A 14,427-nucleotide genomic window follows, 5' to 3' on the forward strand; every position below is an offset into this window, starting at 1 on the left:
AATATTAATTTAAAAATGTATGGTATGAAAACAGTGAACGACACCCTTTAATAAAATAAAAAATATTTAAACTTCTATTTAAGTAACATGATATTTATTAGTATTATCATAAATTTTATTATTCAGACTTAATGTACAAAAAAAGTTGCTTTTAAAATATAATTATTTAACAATTTTTTCATATTTATAAAATTTGTAATCAATAAAGCAAATTTTTTGAGGTTAGTTTTCTAGAAAGTATTAAATATTGAGGAAAATATAAACATATAAAATTTTGTATAAACTGTATAAGTTTTTAAATATTGTATATTAATTAATTTACTAGTGATATTTAATTAAATATTATTATTTTTATAGTTATTATCGTTTTTAATAGCAGGTGTCGTTCACTGTCTGGGTGTCGGTCACTGTACCTTTTACCCTAGGGTGCCCACAACCGAGTACTACTTTTTTTCACTAAAAGTGATCACTTCAGTGAATTTTTAATAAAATCATTCCAATTGAAGGAATCAATTTAGTTTTTTTACAGTTACCTAAGGCCTCTAGATTGCCACTGCTACACACAAGTCTCCCCAAGTAGAAATATCCGTAGCTCGCCGTAATTAAACACCGGCATGGTACTGATCCAATACTGGCTGTCGGTATTGACTTTCAGTACTGGCAGTGTACTGACTAATACACCGAATCAGTACTATGTCGGAGGTAAAAAAATATTAAAACCAGTACTGGCAGTACACTGTCATTCACACCGAATCAGTACTATGTCGGTAATAAAAAACATTAAATGAAAAAGTCTTTAAATTATTCCAATAGGTAGAAAACGATGATTTTTTATTTAAAAAAATGTATATTAATTTCTTTCGAATACTTTCCCTCAAAATTTTGGATGTAATTGTAATGTATTATTATATACCTATATAAAATATATTTATGTTTTTTTAGTTATTTTAGTACTCATATGTGCATTAAGTTATTTATCATGCATACAATAACAATAAGTTGAGAATTTTTTTCTAATAGTTTTAAAAATAAAGCAAATGTAATTTTTTCACTGTAATTTTTAAATATTATTAATAATTAAATATTAAATTTAAAAAATTTTTTACCATTCATATTTTACAGTCGTCTTTTATTAACTTATTTTTAATTATGTAATTCATCAATCATTTTTGTCTGTTTTAATATTATTTACGGTAAAAATAATTTATTAAAAATATTTAACTGAAATGGATATCCAGTTTTATTTCATTAAATCTTTGTAAAAATTGAAAAAATTTTGTGAGTTTAAAAAATTTAAGAATAAATTCATTTTATTTTCGTGATCAATAGATAATACAAACTTTGAAATCAAAACTTTTGTATTAGGTGAACTACTTCAAGTCAGCACTTCAAGCCAGCGCGGCTGTGCGGTATGCGTATCTGACTTGCGTTCTAAGGGTTTAGGGTTCGATCCCCCATGCGTGCGAGATTTTTCGTTCTTAGTTTTAAGTGTTATAAGTACAATATTTGTTCATGTGTAATATCAATTATTAAATAATTATTAAATTAAGTATAAGTGCAAAGTAAAAATAATTAAATATTATGAATTTAAAAAAATAAAAAAATTTACAACACAAATTATTTTTTGTAAAATAATTTATTAAAAATAAAATAATTTAATTAATATAAATGATAATTATTATTTTAATTATTTATTGTTAATATTTTATATATTCTAAATAACGTTAACTATTATATTGGCTTCACATTACCTGTTCGTGGTAAAAATGGGAGTAATAAGCTAATAAGGATGAAATTTGCATTGAAAAGCGTGTTTTAGCATTTTGTAAAAAAGTGAGATTTTAAGTCCGGATGAGTACTTTGCCAGTATTATGCCAGTATTATTCTAGTACTACGTTAGTACTGGTGAGCGGGACAAAATCAGTACTGGACAGCGTTACCAGCCAGGGTTGGTCCACTACTGGCCCAGTACGGCAGTCAGTACTGTTATACTGACTGGCAGTGTTGGGTCAGTACTATGCCAGTGGCACATTTCTACTTGGGTCATAATATGCATTTGGTTAAAAGTTATGAGCCATAAACAAAAGGGTGCCCACAACCGGAACTATTACCTTACTATAGTGTAAAAGAGGGATACCAAAAATTAGATTTCATAAAGCTTAAAAGACTGTTTTTTAAATTTTATAATTATATCATATCAATGCTCATGAGCGCGATTAGTCCACGTAAATTCGAAAAGAGATGTAAAATCACAAAGCCACGTGTCTCGAAGTGAAACCCTTTCCCCCCATCTCGTGGTCAAGAGTAGCATTTTAGTGACACCCCCCCCTCCCCATAAATGGGCCACGTGGTTTATGGAAGACCTCTCTGAGCGGGAATCACTTACTCAAAACACAAACAATTTTTAAAAGTGTTATATAGTTTGCGATCCGCTAAGGCAGTCATAGAGTGAAGTTAGCATAATTTTTTATATTCAAAGAGCCTCGGCAAAAAATGCCCCTTTCTCGTACCTCAAATTTTGAAACTTTCTTTAGACCAAATGGTAACATATGATGACCCAATAATCCCTGCAAAATTACAAGATAAGCATACGCCCCCTTTCAGAAATAAAGGGGGTCAAAAGGGGCCATGTCAAAAAAAAGAACATGCAATATTATCAAATAATATAAAAAAATCAGGCGAAATGGTTCCTTTCAAGATTTTTGTCTGCTGATTACGAATTTGAAGTCCGTTTTCAAAAATTCGAAATGGCGGATCCAATATGGTCGACAACAATTTTAAAAATACATCCAATTTACTTGAAAATGGTTACTCGGGGGTTTTTTTGGGTCGCTGATTACGAATCTAAAGTCCGTTTTTAAAAATTCAAAATGGCGGGCATGAAAATAAAAAATTGACTGAATTCGTTTAAAACTCGTTACTCAGGGATTTTTGGGGTCGCTTATTACGAATCTAAGGTCCGTTTTTAAAAATTCGAAATCACGGACAATTTTAAAAATCCATCCAATTTACTTGAAAATCGTTACTCAGGGGTTTTTGGGATCGCTGATTACGAATCTTAGTTCCGTTTTTAAACATTCAAAATGGCGTATCCTATATATCTAATAAAGGCTAGATGTAATGCCAAATCCAGCTTGCGAAAGCAAGATGTAATAATTCAACCAACATAGGTAAGATGGAATAATCCAACCAACGTAGGCCATATGTAATCGACAACCCAATCAACAAAGGTAATGGAAAATAATCCAACCAACAAAGGCAAGATGTAATCGACAACTAGATTAACGAAAATAAGGGATAATAATCCAACGAACAAAGGCAAAATGTAATCGACAAAAATAATAATAATTTCAGGGTTTTAAAACTTCTATTAAGTTTACTTAATCACATTTGCAAACATACAATGCAAATAAGATGTAGAATGGAATAGAAATAAATAAAATGATGATCTACTGATCGTCTTTTGTATTTAGGTTTTCGAATGTAAGCTGAAATCATATAATTATTTCAGACTTTTAAAACTAAAATTAGTTTTCTTATATCACATTCTTAAGCTCACATTCAAATAATATTTTTTAAATGATGTTTTAAAGCTATGCATGTTTCTACCCAAGAAGCACGTAACAAATCCTCAATGTCAAGGTAATATTACACGTGAGATTCGTAATATAACGCTGTAATATTACAGTAATCTTACAGTGATCTTAAAATGTCCGCCTCAAGGTAATATTAACGGGAATATTACTGTAATATTAACGGTAAAACTCTGGACTCGTGTGCTTTGAGTTCGGGGTTCGATTCCCTGGATGGGTAGATTTTTTTCATAAAGAAATGTTCCCATAATATTACTGTAATATTCTCTTGTAATATTACCTTAATATTACGGTATAATATTACTGCAATATTACTGTAATATTACCTTAATATTAGCGCGTAATATTACAGTACCATTACCGGTAATATTACCTTGAGGCAGACATTTTAAGATCACTGTAAGATTACTGTAATATTACAACGTTATATTACGAATCTTACATGTAATATTACCTTGATATTGAGGTTATATTACGTGCTTCTTGGGTATTTGCCTTTTGTTTTATATGTTGGATCAAAAAGAATACTAACAAAAAATGTTTAGTCCTTTTCAATATCAGTTCACCTTCAGATTTGTGTTCACCGACCTCGAAAACCCCTAATTAACAATTTTGAAGTCAATTAAAATCAATTTAAAAAATAGTCGTCCGCCATTTTGGATCCGTCATTTTTAATTTTTTTAAAACTGATACCGGATTCGTAATCAGCGACCCTGAAATCCCCTTAGTAACGATTTTCAAGTAATCTAAATGGATTTTTAAAATTTTTCGTCCGCCATATTCGATCCGCCATATTGAATTTTTAAAAACGGACCTTAGATTCGTAATAAGCGACACCAAAAATCCCTGAGTAACAATTTTCAAGAAAATTGGATGTATTTTTAAAATTGTTGTCCGCCATATTGGATCCGCCATTTCGAATTTTTGAAAACAGACTTCAAATTCGTAATCAGCAGACGAAAATCTTGAAGTGACCATTTTATCTGATTTTTTTTAACATTATTTTTCGATAATATTCCATGTTCTTTTTTTGACATGGCCCCCTTTGACCCCCTGTATTTCCGATAGGGGACATATGCTCATCTTGAAATTTTCCAGGGATTATTGGGTTACCATATATTACCATTTGGCATAAAGAAAGTTTCAAAATTCGAGGTACAAAAAAGGGGCCTTTTTCCGCATGGTGCTTGCCAAGGCTCCTTAGTACGAGAATAATAACGAATAAGATCGTTAAAATTTTCCGTAGATAAAATTTTAAATTCTCCAAATTTACCAATTTGGAAGAGATCAAATAAATAAAGTTAAAAAATCCTGCACTTTATTTTTTATTATTTTTATTTGACCAGTAAACAAGCTAACGAAAGAAAATACCCTTTCATGCAATGGCACTTATAATAACAAAAAAATTAATCTATTGATGAAATAATTAGCGTTAAAAAATTATAGGAACATTTAAAAAATTTTAACACAAAATAAAAGTGAAAATATGCCAATTATTATTTATAATTTTACTCACCGTGAATGACAACTTGTAATGTAAAAGAACTATTTGAAATTGTCTTCAATGCAGAAGTGAAGCAATGAAAGCTAGATGGATGATTAAATATTTCAATGTTTTTTGTAAAATTATATTTTTTCTAAAAGATATCTACACTAATATGTTTCATTTCTTACTTTTTCCCACACAGCACCCAAAATTCCCTGAAACTTGACAGAACCTCACATGGCTGGGTTAGGAAACTTTAGTGGCAAGGTTCATACAAGTTTGTGTCAATGTTTAAATGTCCACATGAAAAGAATATTCACACGAAACTTTGAGGAAATATTACACATAAATATTCACGTGCAATGTTCAGTCAATGTTGTGTCAATATTGAAATTACATTTACGCCTAGTTATAAAAATTTCATTTACTAATATAATAAGTATAGGTGAATATTGACACAACATTGACTGAACATTGCACGTGAATATTTATGTGTAATATTTCCTCAAAGTTTCGTGTGAATATTCTTTTCATGTGGACATTTAAACATCGACACAAACTTGTATGAACCTTGCCACTGAAGTTTCCTAACCTTGCCGTGTGAGACTCTGTTAAGTTTCAGGAAATTTTGGGTGCTGTGTGGGTTAGTAAGATTAATTTTTGTTCAAGACAATTTGTTACAAAGAATTAACAAACAAATTGCTAAATGATAATAATAAATGATAATAGAAATTAAATAAAAAAGCAAATATAAAAAATGTATATTTTTAAAAATTCTCATAATTTTAATACTCTAAAATATAACTTACATTTATTTTTCTTTTAAATTTTATTGAAAAAAATGAAAAATGGTGTCCCAATAATAACTTGAAAATTTTAACGGCAATAGATTCTTTGGAAAATTTTCCATCCACTAGTACTTTTTTTATGTTTGTTTTGTCCGAAAATTACGTTTTTAGAGACTCCAAGATAGCGTGTTAAGCTTGGATATGCTTTTCCTTCTTTTAGTCCTTTATGCTGGATAAATAAGGAAATTAAGCAGCCAGTCTTTTGTAATTATTAATCATTAAGTCTTTGTATGCTTTTAATTTCTGGGGCTTATCATCAAATTAAGATTTGCTTTGAAAGTTTTGCTTAATTAGTTTGATTATTAATTAGTATTTGATATCTTGGTATTGGATGTGAAAATAGGGCTAAATTATTTCTCTCTATTGTGGTTATTTTTGCTTACTTCCCACACAGCACATAATATTTCCAAAATATTTTTGAAATATTTCACTGAAATTTTGGAATATTTCTGTGCAAAGTCCTTGAAATATTGCTGCAAACAGGAAAATGTCCGCTTATGAGGAAATATTTCACTGAAATATTCTGGAAATTTTCAACTTAAATGATGCGCACTGGTCGATCTTAGTTACTATATGGCCTGTATAACTGCGCAGTAGTTTTTAGTTTTCTAGAATCCTAAGGGTGTTAAAAATTTCAGAAAATACCTATTGATTTCATGTGTCAAAAATTTATGGACATTTTGCAAAATATTTCCTGAATATTTCAGAAGTCGTTATTTGAATTAGTCAGAATAACGAATCAGTGGCTACAGGCTCTTCAGATGGCTCATTTGGCCACATTTCTAGAAAAATTTTATTACCTGATAAAAATTCTTTTCGCGAAGTTCGGGCCGATCGGCAATTACATCCTGCTGACAATTGTCCAGAAAATTCAAGTACTCAATCTCAGTTCAAAGATGTAATTTGGGATCAACACGATCTGGAATGGAATAATAGGATTCTTCCTCCACTTTACTCCGCTTCTAGTCCTCCTCCATTTATTGTTTTAATAGAGAGCACCATTCGAGGCAAAAATATTGGTAAATTAGACCCCCTATGCGTAATTGATCTAATATCTCCTATTATTGAGGGGGGAAAACAAATAACACGCAATGGGAAAAACCAGATAAAGATTAATTGCGAAAAATGGCAAGATGCTAACGCTCTAGAGTTGGCTCCAAAGAACTGGTATTGGCGGGTTATGTTCTCTTCATCCCAGATTCCTTTTTGAGAAAAAAGGGGTTCACTAAATGGTTCCCTACGAATAGATCGGTTAGGAATATAGTCAGGGTATGTCGAGAAGGGGACTTGGATAATATAGCTAGTATTCGCCGCATTATAGATGATGGGAGCACTACTCGAGAAAAGGTAGAATTTATATACTCTCAATTCACCTATCGTTCCACGTAATATCGTATTGGTCGATTTTTTCATTCCAATAACTCCTTCCTTACAGAGACTACGGAGATGTTTCCGCTGTCAGCGTTACTGCCATGTGGCTAATCAATGTCGTTCGACTTACCCGACATGTGAATTTTGTTCTGGTAGGCATTTGACAAATCTTTGTCCGAATGGCCACCTGCAACCTAGATGTAAAAATTGTAAGGATTCTCATGTGGCCTTTTCATCGGAGTGCCCTGTATTTAAGTTTGAATTTGGCATTTTAAAATATTGCTATATACATAATTGCAATAAAGAGGAGGCCGAACTTTTGTTCTATTCAGAAAATCCTGACTTATTAAACAACATCGGAACTAGAGGGGAAACAAACCTCCCTATCCCTGCGATCTGTCATAATGAGACATCAGCCAAACCAACTAGATCTTCTACACGCTATTGACATTCTTAATAAGGGAAATAATCCCATTCCTGATCCAGTTTTAGAAATATCGAATGCGCTGAATCAGCGTCAATTGTCTGAGAAAATATCAACCAGTCTCGCTCAAATTTAATCAACTCAATAAATGAGAATCTCTCTTCAAAATGAACCCCTCGAAGAGTTCAATTTCTTAAATTACTAAGTGATGTATCAGTTTTATTTTCTGTTAGTTTTAAGTCGTTACAGTTCTTGGCGTTAATTGGGTTCAGAAGATGGATCAAACGAATATAAAAAAAAGAACAGATATATATATATATATAAAAGTTAAATAAAATTTTAATTCAACTTGTCAAGACCCCTACCCTGGCGGATTCGATTTACCTAAAATCGACCCAGCTGGGTCGAATCTAAGTCGAATTTAGGTAATTATCAAAAAAAAGCTTTAAATTGATGAAAATTTATAAAAATTAGTATTGTGAGGTTAAATGAACATTCATAGAGTTAATTTTTGTAAGAATTTTAATTATTAACGTGATAAATAATAAATAATTACTTGATATGTGCAAGTGGTAACTGTAGATTTTAACTCGTTGTCAGTTTTCATAATATTTTCAGAAATTAGTGTAAAATGTGTGAAAAAATAATTTATATTTAATAGAAATTGCAAATTTTATTAAATTATTTTATTATTTAACAATCACATTTCATAATAATTGCAATTTAATTAAAAAATAACAGTTTTCTTAAAAGTGACAAGAACTCTATTATACCGACCACACACGGAACAGCGGAACGCGCGCCAAGATTTGAAAAGAGTTACAAATTTTAAACATTCATTAAATAGAAAATATGCAATTTTTTTCTTTATTTATAAAAAAAACTTTAGAATTTTGTTAAAATAATAAAAATTAAGCTGATATATTTTTCTTAAATTTTTACTTATAACTTTTTAAAAAATTCTTAAATAAAAGATCAAAAAATTTAGTTAAATTTGTATTTTGCCACCTGTTTTTTCTAAAATGTCTCAGTTCTGTTTAAAACATTGTTTCAGATATTAACTGTTTTAAATATTTATTTATGTCCAAAAAATTTTTTTGGTAGTGCTTTGAAGTGTTTTGAGGTGCTTTTATCCAATGAAATTAAAAAACCCCAAATTTAATGTCTTTTTTTTATTATTTTTCATAAAAAGAATTTTGATAACTATCCTTGCCCCAATAGTGGGGCAAGGATAATTAAATTTTTTTTTAATTTTCCGCTAATATCTCGAAGGCATTGCAATCCACAGCAAAATAATGTATTACAAAATTGTAGCTAAATAAACATGCTTTCGAACGATAGTATTCTTTTTCCGATGCCTGTTGAATTTTAGCTGCTAGATCCAAAAATGTCTTACCTAACAATTCTTACCCCATCCTCCCCTAACATTATAAATGTTATTTTATTTTTTTACATATAATTCGCTTTGATTTTCACAAAGTGTCCAACCCTGCCCACACAGCACCCAAAATTCCCTGAAACTTGACAGAACCTCACATGGCGAGGTTCAGAACTTCAGTGGCAAGGTTCATACAAGTTTGTGTCGATGTTTAAATGTCCACATGAAAAGAATATTCACACGAAACTTTGAGGAAATATTACACTGTAAATATTCACGTGCAATGTTCAGTCAATGTTGTGTCAATGTTCACCTATACATATTTTATTAGTAAATGAAATTTTTATAACTAGGCGAAAATGTATTTTCAATATTGACACAACATTGACTGAACATTGCACGTGAATATTTACAGTGTAATATTTCCTCAAAGTTTCGTGTAAATATTCTTTTCATGTGGACATTTAAACATCGATACAAACTTGTATGAACCTTGCCACTGAAGTTTCATAACCTCGCCGTGTGAGGCTCTGTCAAGTTTCAGGGAATTTTGGGTGTTGTGGGGGTGAGTATAATGTCCAACCCTGACGAGATCAGAACTTTTTTAATTTTAGACCAATCAATTTACGATCTATAGCAAAAGTGTTCCTCTTTTGTACATCTTTTTAACAATATAACTCAATTGACTAAATTAATTTTTTTTAAAAAAGATTATAAACAAAATCCAAAACGGTGTCCAACCCTGAGTATATTCTCCTATTATAATACTTTACTTATCTATATTTTTTAATAAAAATGTTGTTCTTTTTTTATAAAAAAAAGTTAAGAGAATTATCCTCTTAGTATTAGAAAAGTTGCATTTATATATAAAAATGAGAGGATTCCTCCATAACGTTAAAATACTCTTGGAAAAAAAAATTAAATGTATATCTTTATGTAGGTATAGTAAACACATTTGTACTTGTAGATTAAAAAAAAAAAATTGTACACATCATTCGAGCTTATTGGTATGAGTATACTATATATATAGTTAACTTTATAAATGCAGAAGAAGTTCTACAGGTAAGTGTAAATGTTCCTTTCACTATAGCGGAAGTGAACAGTTGGGAGAGCAACGCAGGTCATCACTCGTCTGTATAGTTAATACTATTAAAATACGTACCTACATTGATGGTATAGAAAGAATATAACGATTAATAGCACTCGATTTGTTTCACAATGCTACTGTAATTTCTTGTCAATATATTGCGATAAATTTCAACAAAATATTCAATATTTGCTTTTTGTTAAAACCGTTTTTTATATTAATTTTATAATTTTAAGCATTCTGTAAATTATGAAAAAAAACCTTGACAGGAAACTGTAAATATTTCAAAAGAAGTAGCTAAGATAATAAATCCTATATTTTATGTAAAATAAAAATAAAATTACAATTACATCAAGGTAAAACTATCACTAAACATAACCTACAATTTTTTAGACGTGAGGTCCCTTCTCTCGTGAACCGTCTTTAATGTAAAAGAACACAATGAATTTCTTAATTTAAGTCTTAATTGACATATTTTGTATCTATATTAATACACGGAGAGAAATAGATGGTACGGGGTACTATCTAGATAGTACCAGGTACCATATTTGATCTTACATATACCGACAACAATCTAGATTCTATCAGTTACTATCCAGATTGTACGGGGTAACATCATGATTGTAATGGATAACATAACCATACTTTTTGTAACATCCTTGATAGTACCGGATAACATCTACTTTTTACCATCTTAAGATCATAAATTCTTACCATCTATTTCTCTCCGTGTATTAAAAAAAATATTTTATTTTTAAATAATAATTTATAGTTACAAAAATTATAAGACATTATAAAAAAATGTCCCTCATTATTATCAAACATATTTCATAAACTGATAACATGAAAAAAACTTTTGAATTCCGTGAATTATTATAGGAACTATTAATCAAAATTTATTTTTGTTGTGTGCGCAAAAGAGAATATTTCTGAAAATTGCTTACGTAACAATAGTAGATAATAGGATTACATTCAGTAAACAGGTATTATACACTTGAAAGTAAATCACAAAAGATAGTACTCATTTGTTGAACTGCTTCCTCATAAAAGAAGCATTGTAATATCAAAAATAATATTTTTTAAAAATATCGTTCCATGTGTGTATACATAACATTTTCATGAATATTTTTTTTATTTTATGTCTCACTTCAAATAATAATGAGAGTAGGTACTTTGAGCCATAATTAAAGATTAAGAATTTTTGCATTAAAATTTTTTTTAAAATCGATTATTGCCCATAACTTAAAAAAATTGTTGGGACACCAATAAATATTTTTTTCTTTAATTTTGTAGAGTTTTTTAAGACGCATCTTTTGAGCTATTGGCGAACATTCTAATGTTATTCTATCCAAAGTTATATTAAATTTTTAAAAATTAGAAAAAAAACGTTTTTTTGTCCATAACTTAAAAAAAACGTATTAAAGATATTTATCTCCAGTTTTGTAGAGTTTTCCAAGCGCATCTTTTGACTACTGTTATTTTATCCAGTGTTATTAAAATTTTAAAATTAAAAAATTTTTAAAAACAATTAATTTTTAACATTTGTTAATACTAATAATAATAATAATATATTAGTAAATAAATAGTAATCAATAATATAATAAATCCCAGAGTGCACAAAAACTTGCAACAACCTTGCAGCATTATAAACATGCCAGGTTCCCAAGCTTGCGCGGCAAGCTTCCAGCAAGACTGCCTCAAGTAACAAAATGTCCCACCTTAGCAAGCTTGCAATGAAATGTTGCCGCAATCTTGCAATGAAAGATGGTTATAAGCTTTCAATAAAAGCTTGATGTAAAGTTTCAATAAAAGCTTAATGTATGCTTGCAATAAAAGGTTCATATGTGGTTAACACAAGCTTACAATATGCTTGCTGCAATCTTACAAAGTACTTGGGCTTGAAATCACAGAAGGAAAAAATTAAAATTTTTTATTTATTAATTTTTTTTATTTGCATTATATTTTTTTATGTTAACTTAATATTATACGAAAAAATCTTGGGGGGTATGGAGATTCGGAACCTGATTTTACCCACTCAAGTCGAGAACGCTAACCGATCTACTACCACGGACAGGTATAAGAAAATAAAATTTTCTCTGTATTATGCAACATTTCTTCTCAAGCTTGCTATAAGGTGAAACATTTTGTTACTTGAGACAGTCTTGCTGGAATCTTGCCGCGCAAGCTTGGTAACCTGGCATGTTTATAATGCTGCAAGGTTGTTGCAAGTTTTTGTGCTGTCTGGGATAAATAAATAATAAAATAATGAATATAAATAAAACAAATAATAATAAATTAATAATAACAAATTTTGACATCAAAATTTATAATAATGAAACCCTTGCGCAATTACTTTTTTATTGCGATTACATTTTGAAATTACAATGAAAATGTTCGTCTGACTATTAGAGGAATTTTCTACTATTTGACTATACATAGAAGGATTTCGCGCGCAGGTGCTATGCACAAAAAGTGAAAGTATCCGCGAACTGATAAAAGATATAACTAGGAAAATCTTGAGCTCATCTTGAATGAGAGATAACTATGTTATAAATAGGACATACATTTTTTTTTATTTTTTGAAAAATATTTTACATTTCAATTTTACGAATTTTTCCTCTCTATTATTTTATAAAATAATCTTCTTAACGAAATCTTCACACATAATGCTATTATGTCATAAAATCAAAATGGAATTATCTGAAAAGGATATAAAATATTTACATATTTCATTATTAACATTTACAACCATTTCTCCTAAGACTGCAAAAGTTTTATAGCTATTTTAGTAAATATTTTATCTGATTCAGGTAAATCTTTTTCTTTCGCGTATATATATTGTGCATAATTCTCATTTTAATGCAACTTTTCCTTTTGTATACGATATTATCTTTTTGCTTTGAAATAATTTCAAGCACTTTTGACTTTTGCTTCCAAAAAAGAATTTACTCTAAAAAGGAATATATTCTTGTTTTAAGATTAAATCCGGATATTCAAAATCTATCCAACAAACTTCTAGGATATTCTGAAATAATCTATTGCTGTGAGGACTTTGGCTTAAAAGAGGAATTTTCCTCTCAATATGAGTTGAATTTTTTTTCATTAAAAATATTTGTCTATTCTAACTATATTTTATAAAAAAACTTTTTTTAAAAAATTTTTTATTAAAATAAAGAAAATATTTATAACCAAATATTAAGCGATGAATGAAAAGAGAAGTAAAAAAGAGAGAGGAAGAGTGAGAGATGTGAGAGGAAGAGAAAAGGATGGAGAATAGGAAATGAATGAAAAAAAAGTGAGAGAGGAAGAGAGCTGAGAACAGGTAGGAGAAACTCGAGCGTATGGTGCACGTGACCTCTTGAAAGGTCGCTCTTCCATGACTTTAAAGAAGAAAGCGGTCCGATAAACACCAACGTGACTGTAGAAACGATGTGGTTCATCGTCACTGTATGATTATAAACATTCTAACGACCTTAACATAATGGCAAGTCATTTATCATTTGGGTTTCAATCATACAAGGCGCGAGGAAATTATCAGTATATTTGTCTGACACTGTCATAATAAACCAACTATATAGGTATTCACGAAAAATTTTAATTGAAAATTAATATTCATTATAATAACTTCATTTTGTTATTTTCATTAGTTTTACGTTTATAATTTTTTTTTCTCTTACACAATAAAAAATTTTTTCAAAATTTAAATTTAATTTAAGATTTAAAAAACAAAATTTCAATTACAAAAATTATTATTACCCAACCAAAAAAAAAAAAATTATTCTCATTTCGAGAGGCAAATTCTTCTTTTTAACACCTCTGACGTTATCCTCTCAAAATGTGAATATATTTTCCTTTGACGTGAAAATATTTATTTTCCTAATCGAAAATATATTGAAAAATTTTTAATCTCAATTTAAGAATATTTTTTGTCTTCTGTTTGAGAATAAATTTTTTAATATATATTTGGTTGGCCAAATAAATATTCATGCCATAAAAATTATTATGCTGGGTGTTTGTTTGACCAAATGAGAATTCGGTGATTTAAAAATTCTATATAAAAAATTCGGTAAAATAAAAATTCTGTTATAAATGTAAATCATCCTAAATGAAAATTCGGCTTAATAAACATTCTATTAAATGTAAATATTCTATATTAAAATGAAAATCATACACTAAATGATAATTTACATAGTTAATTAAAAATTAAATTAAAAGAAAATTCGGTTTTAATAAAATTTTG

The sequence above is a fragment of the Leptopilina boulardi genome, unplaced genomic scaffold (assembly GCF_019393585.1).
Source record: "Leptopilina boulardi isolate dan_hultmark-lab unplaced genomic scaffold, ZJU_Lbou_2.1 LbouV2_269, whole genome shotgun sequence".
NCBI lineage: Eukaryota > Metazoa > Arthropoda > Insecta > Hymenoptera > Figitidae > Leptopilina > Leptopilina boulardi.